The sequence below is a fragment of the Mustela nigripes genome, chromosome 10 (genome assembly GCF_022355385.1).
Source record: "Mustela nigripes isolate SB6536 chromosome 10, MUSNIG.SB6536, whole genome shotgun sequence".
NCBI classification, from domain to species: domain Eukaryota; kingdom Metazoa; phylum Chordata; class Mammalia; order Carnivora; family Mustelidae; genus Mustela; species Mustela nigripes.
Window position 1 is genome coordinate 37614188 of NC_081566.1, and position 12505 is coordinate 37626692.

Genomic DNA, 12505 nt, shown 5'->3' on the forward strand with positions numbered 1-12505 from the left:
GCTCTCTTTCTATCTTTCTCTCTCTCTCTCTGACAAATAAATAAATAAAATCTTTAAAAACACACACACAACCACAGTAAAACCTTAAGGTACTTTTTTGAATCCTGTTCAGGTTAAAGAAAAATGAACAAACAAATGAACAAAATCTAAAGAAAGAAAATATATAATCACTGAAATTAAAAATTTAGTGGATAGATTATACAGTGGACTGCATACAACCGAGAAGTAATGATTTGGCACTCAATCTAAGACTAATCCAGAAAACTGCAGAGATAAAAAGATGTAAAATTTGAATAATAAGTTAATAGACATGAAGGAAAGAAAATCATGTCTAACTGAGGTAACAGAAATACAGAATAGAATAAACTGGGGGATAGACTATATACCAAAAGCCTGTGGCTAAGAATTCAGGTTCAAGAATCCAAATCATAAGCATGATAAAGAAAAATTCTACACTTGGGCAAAAGAGTGATATCACAAGATTCCAAAACAAAAAGACAGAGGCTTTTAAAGCAGCTAGAGAGAGAAGACATATTATTGCAAAAAGTATAATAATTAAATTGATGGTGTAATTTTTAACAGAAAAAAAACTGAACCAAGGAAAGATGGAAACATCTTCAAGAATAGGACAAAATAAACACTTCATTTAATTAACATCTCTGAAGATTTACCTCCAACAGATCTTCTCTAAATTAAGTTGTTAAGAAGTATTTCAGGAAAATTTAAAATTATTCAAGAATGAATAAGAAACAAGAAAGGATGGAGCAAATAAACATATAAAAGTAGACAAGATGGGGGCATCTGCATGGCTCTGACAGTTAAGCGGCTACCTTTGGCTCAGGTCATTACCCCAGAGTCCCAGGATCAAGCCCCACATTGGGCTCCCTGCTCGATGGAGGTCTGCTTCACTCTCTGCCCTTTACCCCACTTGTGCACTCCCTCTCTTTCTCTTTCAAATAAATAAATGCAATCTTTTAAAAAATAGACAAGATGGAAAAACATTGACCATATAAAATAATAATAATAATTAATTATGGAGTCCAAACAAAGATGGAATTAATACTTAGAACAAAAATATATACAAGATAATGGGGTTCAATAAACTTTATGTGTTTAGATATATTATTCATGTGTAGAGTAGGGAAAATTATTAACTTCAGACACTGTCAACATATACATACATATATTATAAGTAATACAATTTAAAGGCAAGCACTTTAGTAGATTGACTGATGGACTCTAATTTCTCATACCTCCCTGAATCCATAACTTTGGTTCCAGTGGAACCACCTTTCCCAGGCATACTTGCCTCAGTTTCAGTAGACCAGCCCAAACCCCTACCCATACCCACATTTCCTGACCCATGAGTTTTGCAGGGCATCAATTCCAAGGGTAGAGGCAACAGGTCTCATTTGAGAAGCAGACCAGAGCATACTTAGTTAAAACATGTCCAATTCAGGTCAGGGACCAAACACTGCCCACAACAGACAAAGACAGCCTCTGCAAATGATTGGCCTGAAGAATAAAGTGATAAGGACACTCATCACAGCAACATACTGAGACACTCCCTAAAGAATCAGGGGCTGGCAAACACGATACTACACTGCAGGGCACTACAGGACAACTTCTTCATAAAGCCACTACCCTCAAGAACAGGACATGTAGATGACTTTCCTAATACCAAAAAGCAGGCACAGAGACTTGGACAAAATGAGAAGACGAGAAATTTGTCCCAAATGAAAGAAAAGGACAAGGCTACACCCAGAGATCTAAGTGAAACAGATGTAAGTAACATGGCTGATAGAGAATTTAAAGTAATAATGATGAAGATACTCACTGGACTGAAAAAAGAGTGGAAGATATCAGTGAGACTCAACACAGAAACAAGGAACAACACCATACAAAGGACTCAATAGGCAAAATTAGAAACATGCTTGATGGAAAGAAAAAGCAGAGAAATGAATTAATAACCTATAAGACAGGGCGGCTGGGTGGCTCAGTGGGTTAAGCCGCTGCCTTCGGCTCGGGTCATGATCTCAGGGTCCTGGGATCGAGTCCTGTATTGGGCTCTCTGCTCAGCAGGGAGCCTGCTTCCTCCTCTCTCTCTGCCGCCTCTCTGCCTACTTGTGACCTTTCTCTGTCAAATAAATAAATAAAATTTAAAAATATATAACCTATAAGACAGAAAATGGAAAGTAATCAAGCTGAACAAAAGAGATAAAAAATTATGCAAATGAGAATAAACTTAGTGAACTCAATGACTCCATCAAACATAATAAATCATATTATAGAAGTCCCAGAAGGAGAGAAAGGAGAACAGAAAATTTATTTGAAGAGATTATAGCTGAAAACTTCCCTAATCTGGGAAAGAAAACAGATATCCAGATCCAGGAGGCAGAGAATCCTGAACAAAATCAACAAAAGAAGATCCACCAACACACATTATAATTAAATGGCAAATTATAGTCATGAAGAAAAAATTTTAAAAGCAGCAAGACAAGAGGACAGTTATATAAAAGGGAAGGGAAATCCCATAAGGCTCTAAGGGGATTTTTCTGCAGATACTTTCCAAGCCATTCCAAGGAAGGGGCATAATGAAATCAAAATGTGAAGGGGAAAAATCTGCAGCCAAGAATACTCTGTCCAGCGAGGTAATTATTCAAAATAGGAGAAGAGATAAAGAGATACTCGGACCAAAAAAAAAAAAAAAAAAAAAGTTTCCCAGACAAACAAACGCTAAAGGAGTTCATGATCACTAAACCAGGCCTGCAAGAACTATTAAACAGAACTCTTTGAGCGGAAAGACCAAAACTGACAGTATGAAGATAGAAAAAAACAAAAAACAGTAAAAATGAATAATTTTGTAAAATATCAGTCAAGGAACTCACAAAATAAAAGGATGCAAAATGACACCATATCCCAAAAACATGGGGAGGAGAAGAGTAAAGAGTAGATTAAAAAAAACAAGACCCAGGGCACATGAGTGGCTCAGGTGGCATGTTTGATTTGTGATTTGGGCTCAGATCATGACCTCATGGGCCATGGAATTGAGCCCCACATTGTGCTCAGGCTCCATGCTCATCAGGGAGTTTGCTTGAGATTCTCTCTCCCACTCCTTCTGCCCCTCCCTTCACTCATGCACACTCTATCTCTCTAAAATAAATAGATCCTTAAAAAAAAAAAAAAAAAGACCCATCTATGCTGCTTACAAGACACTCATTTAATGGGTAAAGATACCTGTAGAAGGCGAGGGGATGGAGAAAAATTTATCATGCAAATGAATGTCAAAAAAAAAGCAAGAATAGATATACTTCCATTGGACAAAACAGACTTTAAAGCAAAGCCTGTAACAAAAGACAAAGAAGAACACTATACAATCATTAAGGGAACAATCCAACAAGAAGATACAAGAATTGCAAATATTTATGCACCCAACATGGGAGCACCCAAATACATAAAACAGTTAATAAGAACATAAAGGAACTAATTAATGGTAATACAATAATAGTAGAGGACTTTAACACCTCACTTACATTTATAGATCAATCTATAGAAATCCATTGCATATCTATACACCAATAATGAATCAGCAGAAAGAGAAATTAAGAAAACAATCCCATTTACAATTGCACCAAAAATAAGATACTGAGGAATAAACTTAACTAAACTTAACTAAAGAATAAACCTATATTCTGAAAACTATAAAACTGATGTAAGAAATTAAAGACAACACGAAGAAGTGGAAAGACATTCCATGCTCATGGACTGGAAGAACAAATATGTTAAAATGTCTATACTACCCAAGCAATCTACACATTCAATGCAATCCCTATCAAAATACCACTGGCATTTTTCACAGAGCTAGAACAAACAATCCTAAAATTTGTATGGAATCACAAAAGACTCCACATAGCCAAAGCAATCTCGACAAAGAAAAGCAAAAGTGGAAATCACAATTCTGGACTTTAAGTTTTATTACAAACCCAAAGTCATCAAAAGAGTATGGTACTGGCACAAAAATAGACATATAGATCAATGGAACCGAATAGAAAACCCAGAAATGGACCACAATTATATGGTTGATTAATCTTCAACAAAGTAAAGGGAAGAATATCCAATGGGAAAAATACAGTCTCTTCAACAATGGTATTGGGAAAAGTGAACAACATGGAGAAGAATGAAACTGGACCACTATCTTATACCATACACAAAAATTAATTCAAAATGAATGAAAGACCTAAAGGGGAGATCTGAAGCCATAAGAATCCTAGAAGAGAGCACAGGCAGTAACTTCTATGACACTGGGTGTAGCAACTTGTTTCTAGATATGTCTCCTGAGGCAAGGGAAACAAAAACAAAAATAAACTATTAGGACTTCATCAAAATGCAAAGCTCCTGGAGTGCCTGGGTGGCTCAGTCATTAGGCGTCTCCCTTCAGATCAGGTCATGATCCCAGGGTCCTGGAATCAAGCCCCACATCAGCCTCCCTGCTCCGTGGGAAGCCTGCTTCTCTCTCTCCCACTCCCCTGTTTGTGTTCCCTCTGTCACTGTGTCTATGTCAAATAATAAATAAAATCTTTAAAAATATATATATAAAGCTCCTGCACAGCAAAGGAAAGAATCATATGTATATCTGATTTATATGTATATGTGTTTATGTGTATATGATAATGGCACATGGATGATCATATAACCAATGGAATAGAAGAAACATCCCAATAATATACTCATGTATATATGCATACTTGATATACAATGGCTCCAGAACTGCACATCAGTAGAGAAAGGGATAAATGATCAGTAAATAGTGTGAGGACAATTGGTTCTGTTTAAGAAATTAGGTCTCAGTGCCTGGGTGGCTCAGTTGGTTAGGCAACTGCCTTCAGCTCAGGTCATGATTCTGAAGTCCTGGGATCAAGTCCCACATTGGGCTCCCTGCTCAGCAGGGAGTCTGCTTCTCCCACTGACCTCTCTCCTCTCATGTTCTCTCTCATTCCCTCTCTCAGATAAATAAAATCTTTAAAAAAATTTAAAAAAAAATTAGGTCTCAATGTTTACCTTATGCAAAATTAAATTCCAAAGTTATTAAATAACTATATGTGAAAAGCAAAATGATATTTTTTGAAGTAATGTAGGAAATCTTTTTGATTTTAGAGTAAGAAAGGCAATTCTTAAAGGAAAATTACAACCCCATCCTTATGTTTATTGAAGCATTATTTATAATAGTCATGATATGGAAGCTACCAAAGCACCCACCAATAGATGAATAAAGAACATATATATATATATATAGATATATAAACATATATATAGAATAGATAGAGATAGAGAAAACAAGAATGGAATATTACTCAGCCATGAAAAATAATGAGCTCGGCCACTTGGAAACCATGAATGGAGCTAAAGGTATAAGCTAAATAAGTCAGACAGAGAAAGACAAATATCATATTATTTCATTCATATGGAATTTAAGAAACAAAACAAACAACAAAGGAAAAAGAGACAAAAAAGTCTTGTACAGAGAACAAAGGAGAGGTGGGTTCAGATAAAGGGGATTAAGAGGTACAAACTTCCAGTTACAAAAATAAATAAATAAATTAGTCATATAGATGAAAAATACAGCACAGGGAATATAATCAACAAGACTGCAATGTTTGGTGACTCTACTTATTGTGGTATGCACTGAATAATGTATAGAATCACTGAATCGTTATATTGCACACCTGAAATTAATGCAACACTATTTTAATTATACTTTAATAAAAAAAAAGGCAAATAACTTTAAATGAGCTCTCCATAGGAAAACAAAGTCTATGACTAGGCAATTCACAGAAGACAAAAGCAAAGGATACATTCATATGAAAAGATGCTTAGCCAGTGACAAGGAGAAACATGAATAAAACCACACTGACGAATCACTTCACAGTCAGATTTACAAAACTGAATTGAAAAAGGAATTAAACAATACAAAGCAACATATGGAATGACAGGAAGTGTGAATGTACACCTATACAAGTGTTTAGGAAGTTTATTTGTAACTATCTCCTAAATTTAAAGATGAACACCCCTTACCACTGGTCATTCTACTCCTAGAAAACTTTAAGATATGTACAAAGAAAACTAGGATGTACATGTTTCAAAAATATCCAATAAATGGATTCAACAACAATACCTACCAAGGAGAGGATGGATTAATAATTTGTTACATTCTAGAACATACTACAATATATAATTAAAAAGAGATAAAAAAGAACTCCTGTTTCAAAATGGATAAATCTCACAGAAACAATGGAGAAAATTCCAGAAGGATATCACCAGTAGTTTTATCAATTTCTAATTTATATAATGTTTTAAAATATTTAACTTAAAGAAATAGGATATATTGTTTAGGAGTAAGTTGGCATGCAGTTAAACAAAAAAAATACATGGAAAGATAATAAAAAATTCAGACAGTGGCTTTTTCTGGTAAAGAAAGAGAACAATATGAGTAGAAATGGGCCAAGAACAAAATGGGCTTCAATTATATTTGTAATATTTTATCTCATAATCTATTTTATGTATATATTTATTGCATTAGTTTGGACATCTTTTTACATCAAAATGTTTTCATTTAAAAAACATAAGTAGAAAACAAACAAACAAACAAACAAAAACAGAAGTAGGGGCTACCTGGGTGGCTCAGTCGATTAAGCATCCAACTTTGCTTTTGGCTCAAGTCATGATCTCAGGGTTGAGAGATCATGCCCCTTGTTGGGCTCTGTACTGAGCCTGCTTAGGATTTCTCTCTCTCCCTCCTCCCCTCCCTAACCCTCTCTTAAAATTTTTCTTTAATTTTTAAAAATTAAAAGAGCATAAATCTAGAATCAATGTGTGAATCCCACCTCCATCATTACTACATTTCTTTGAACCAGTTACTTAATCTACTTGAGCCTCACGATCTGTTAGAAAAAGTTGCAATAATACCTACCTTACAGATATATAACAATTAATGCACTACTGTTAACATTTGTAAAGCACTTAGCTTTAATGCCAAATACAGAGATCACTCAATAAATGGGACCTGACATTACCTGTATGTGCCTCATCCCCTAGGGAGTTGTCTCTTGAGTCTGTTTATTATGTTATCATTTCTATATTGTAGAGCAGGCAGGGTTTTCTCAAGAAGGACATACTAGTTACCATAAAGTTTCTGGCACATTTAACACCTTATCAATCATGCCATGTGAAAAAAATAATTACTTTGGGTACTAAATGTTGCACCACATTTTAAGCAGACTACTGAACCGACATTTAGTTAATTTATGAACAAGTAAACAAAATTATCAAAAAATCTCACTTCTTTGCTAATTGCAAAATAAGCAGCTCTCTGGTCAAGAACTAATTCTAGACTAGCATTTAAACAAAATAGGTAAATGAGCTATTCATGGAGCCTAAGAGGTTTTTAATAACTTTCATTTTCTCCAATAAAGAACGTGTTGCTCTCGAGAGTACTTAAGCTTTGTATGAACTGACAACTTGGAGTTTTTTATTACACTGTGCTTCCTATAGAAAAGAGAATATAAATATACCCTCTAGAGATAAGCAAGTCAACAAAGGATATTCTTTCTGCTGTTTCAACCCAATTTAGTTCCCAAAAATATCTCACCAAGAAAAAGAAAAATCCTTTCACATGCTTTATCTGTTTATGGTTCATTAAGTTTATGGTATTTTTGCCATTAAATTTTATTTTTACTTAAAAAAGAAAAAAGTATTTTTGAATATTAGCATGCCATCTATCATGATATTCTATCTATCCTTAGCCTATCTAATTAAAAACAAATCTAAAATATTGGTGCGTAAAAATATTTTTAATGAAAATGACCCCTTGATTCACCACTGTAAAGTCAAACTCCATAAGCAAAAACAGACTCTTGTCGGCTGGTTAGCAAACTACATTACTATTATTTGCAAAAGTCTATTTTCATCTTATCTCTTTCAAATCCACAGAAAATAATGAATAAAAATCCTCACCCATAAATGTTATATAGAAATTCTTAATAATTAGTTTTGATCTTAATATTTTTCTCTCCCCTTCACCTTTCTAATGTTTTGCTTCATGAGAGAAAACAAGACTTTTTGTCCTGAAACTGTCAGTCCTGTTAGAATATGAAATCAAACAGACTATGATTAGAGGTGGGAAAAATGTAACTTGTGATTATACTGGCCAAACTGAAAAAAAAAAAAAACTCATCTCAGGCTAGGTCCTCTAACACACACACCCCAAATAGGAATGAGACAGGAATTTGTCCCACCTCACTTCCCCTGTTTTCTGCCCTGAGCTAGAATATCTCTTGTTTCAAGGCTGCCTGAGTTCCCTTTCAGCCTAATGAATCTTCCATCTTAATAAAGCAGAGATATAATAAGCAAATGCACTTTAAAAAAAAAAAAAGAAAGCAGGGATTATTACATTAATATTAGACAGAATACAGACAAAGGTATTAAATAACAAGTAGGATGCATTATGCTGAAGGCTATAAATCATAATGAAGAATAAATAAGTCAATATCTATAAACTACAAACACAGCAACAATTTACATAAAGAGGCAACTACAGGAGATAGAAGAAATGTAGTAAAACACTAATTACAAATTATCTTAAATATCTCTCTCATTTTAAGACAGATTTAGTAGGCTGAGTCAGCAAAATACAGAGGAGACTTTAAAACCCCAAATGCATAAAATAAAAATTTAAAAAACCAATAAGGTATAGGAAAATACTGTAAACTACTACTTTGACAGTAGATAGGTTATTTTCAAGTGAACATAGATCGTTCATAAAAATTTACTACATATAAGACTTCCCTACACACACAGACACAAGTTAATAAATTTTAAAAACTGGACCTAGCTAAAAAATATTAAAGTTGGGCACCTGGGTGGCTCAATTGTTTAGGGTCGGACTCTTGATTTTTGGCTCAGGTCGTGAGCTCAGGGCCAAGGGATTGAGTCTCACATGGGGTTCCACGCTCAGCAGGGAGTCTGCTAGAGATTCTCTTTCTCCCCCCACTCAACCGATTCTCCCTCTTTCTTTCTCTCTTTAAATAAATAAGTAAATCTTAAAAAACAAAAAAACTAAACAGTAAAAACTGTATTCTTTAACATTACAATAAAAGCAGGAAATAATAAAAATTTAAAAGTCCCTTCTACTTGTAATTTTTAAAAGTGATATTAAAATCTGTTCTTTCCTGTGTTAATTTTAGCCATTCTGACAGGTGTGAGGTGGTATCGCCTTGTAGTTTTGATTTGTGTTTTCCTGATGATGAGTGATGTTGAACATCTTTTCGTGCTTCTGTTGACTATCTCTATGTCTTCTTTGGAAAAATGTCTATTCATTTTTCTGCCCATTTCTCAATGGATTATTTGTTTTTTGAGTGTTAAATTTCATAAGTTCTTTATAGGTTCAAGTTACTAACCCTTTATCAGACATGTCATTTGCAAATAACATCTCATTCTGAAGGGGTTTTTTCATTGTTGTTGATTATTTCCTTTGCTGTGCAGAAGCTTTTTATTTTGGTAAAGTCCCAATAGTTCATTTTTGCCTCTTTTCCCTTTCTTCAGATGTGTCTAGTAAGAAGTTGCTACAGCACATGTCAGAAAGGTTGCTGTCTATGTTTTCCTCTAGGATTTTGATGGTTTCCTATCCCATGTTCAATATCTCATTATATTCATCTATTTTGAATTTATTTTTGTGCTCAGTCTAAGAAAGTGATCCAATTTCATTCTTTTGCATGTACCTGTCCAGTCTTCCCAGCACCATTTGACAAGTCTATCTTTTTTCCATTGGATATTCTTTCATCCTTCGTCAACCATATACTTGTGTGTACATTTCTGGGTTTTCTATTCTGTTCTGTTGAGCTATGTGTCTGTTTCTGTATCAGTACCACACCTTCTTGATCACTACAATTTTGTAATATAACTTGAAGTCAGAATTGTGATGCCTCTAGCTTTGCTTTTCTTTGTTAAGATTGCTTTGACTATTTAGGGTCTTTTTTGGTTCATACAAATTTTAAGATCATTTGTTCTAGCTCTATGAAAAATGCCAGTGGTATTTTGATAGGAATTGCATTGAATGTGTACTTTGCTTTGGGTAGTATACACATTTTCACAAGATTTGTTCTTCCAATCTGTGAGCTAAGCAAAATAAATTAGTCAGAGAAAGATAAATACCATATGATTTCACTCATATGTGGAATTTAAGAAACAAAACAGATGAACAAAGAGGAAAAAAAAAGAGAGAAATCATAAAACAGACTCCCAACTACAGGGAACAAAGTGAGGGTTGCTGGAGGGGAGGTGGGCAGGGGGATGGGTTAAATGGATAAGGGGTACTAAGGAGGCAATTGATATGATGAGCACTAGGTATAATATGAAAGTGCTGAATTCCACTAAATTTTACTCCTGAAACTAATATTTCACTGTATGTTAACTAACTGGAATTTAAATAAAATCTTGAAACAAAAATAAATAAAATGAAATATAAATAAAAAGAGACTTTCACATTAAAATAAATAATTTTTAAAAATAAAAAATATAAATGACATTAATTAACCCTTGGATCAAAAGGAAAAAATACAAAATAAAATTACACAATTTCTAGAAAATATTGACAATGAAACGGCTTAAATATATGAAATACTATTAAAGCAGTGCTCAGAGAAAAGAATGAAATACTTATGTTAATAATAAAGAATGCATCTCAAAATGATAAAAAAAGACCAGCAAATAAACCCACAAAATAAACCATAAGAGATCAAAATGAATAGGTTTAAAAGTCAAAAGATAATAAAATAGAAAAAAATAAAAGGAACAGAAGTTAGAAACCACCAACCAACCTAAAATTGGATCTGTTCTTCATACAGGATAAATTCCAGCTGACTTAGAGGTGTGAATGTGAAATAACTACACAAGTTCTAAAAGAAAAAAAAATGAATGTATCTCTTTAAAATTGATTGGAAAAAACTTTCTAAGTATACTTTGAAATCCAAGAGCCATTGAAAATAGACAATAAATTTTATTATATAAAACAAATACTATTATTAAATAAAAGCAAAAGCTAAATGATCAGTGACAAATTGGAGAAAAAGTGTAATTTACAAAAAAGAGATTATATCCTCAGTACATAAAGGACTTCTAAAATTTGAGAAGAGAAAATAACCTGTTTAACAAATGGTATGTGTGGTTCACAGTTTTCTAGTTCTGCATTTAAGGAGCTTAGACATTGTCACTCTATCCTAACAAGTTGAAGAGTGAAAAATCAACAACTTTTCTTGGATTTGTAGGTAAGATGAGGTCATAGGAAAAACCATTTCACTTCAATGCTGGAAAGATAGACAAAACAGGGGAGACAAAAATAGGGAGATAGACAGAAACAGGGAGAAACAGGTTACTGGAGCAGAAACTCTTGAATGGAAACTGCTGTGGGCTCCAGTACCAGAGTGGAAACACTTGAGCTGAAAATGATGAGTTGCTGGAGGTTCTGTGTAGACGACTCTGAGAGTTCAAAACTCCGGAGGGACCCTATAATAGTTGGACTCTCACACTATTGTGAGATTTACCTTTAGGACTTGAATTGATTCCTATATTAACATCAGAGAAAAAATGACCCCTGGCTCTCTGCAGGGGGAAGAGAAAATGAACCATTTTGAAATTGGCCAAAGCACCCTTAAAAGAACCAGCCCTCAAAAGAACTACTTAACCAGAGCCTACCCTCACCTAGGGAAAGGAAATACCCAATTCCGACCACTCTATCTTTCCCATGAAAATAGGCAAATACACAATCATCCCACTCTGGTCATCCTCTTCCACCTAAAGGGGAAGAAGAAAACTGAGAAACACTTGTGAAGTTCACAATCCAGCCTCAGGCTCACTGAAAGACTGAGACCTAATCATAGGACTGTATTATCCTTACTATTACACATTTACCCTCCCCCACACATTACTACCATATCATTAAGACCTTTTTTACAAAAGTTCCTTTTACTCTGTCATTATGTGTATCAGGCAAACATTACAAAGTATATCAAAAGACAACATAATTTGGGTGCCTGGGTGGCTCAGTGGGTTAAGCTGCTGCCTTCGGCTCAGGTCATGATCTCAGGGTCCTGGGATCGAGTCCCGCATGGGGCTCTCTGCTCAGCAGGGGCCTGCTTCCCTTCCACTCTCTCTGCCTGCCTCTCTGCCTACTTGTGATCTCTCTCTGTCAAACAAATAAATAAAATCTTTAAAAAAAAAAAAAAGACAACATAATTTGAAGAGACAGAGCAAGCATCAGAACCAGACACTGCAGGAACATTGGAATTACCAGATCAAGAATTTAAAACAACTATGATTAATATGTTAAGCACTCTAATGGATAAAGTAGACCACATGTAAGAACAGATGGGCAATATAAGCAGAGAGATAGAACTCCTAAGAAAGGAACAAACAGCAATGCTAGACATAAAAAGAACAAAACAAAACACCATAA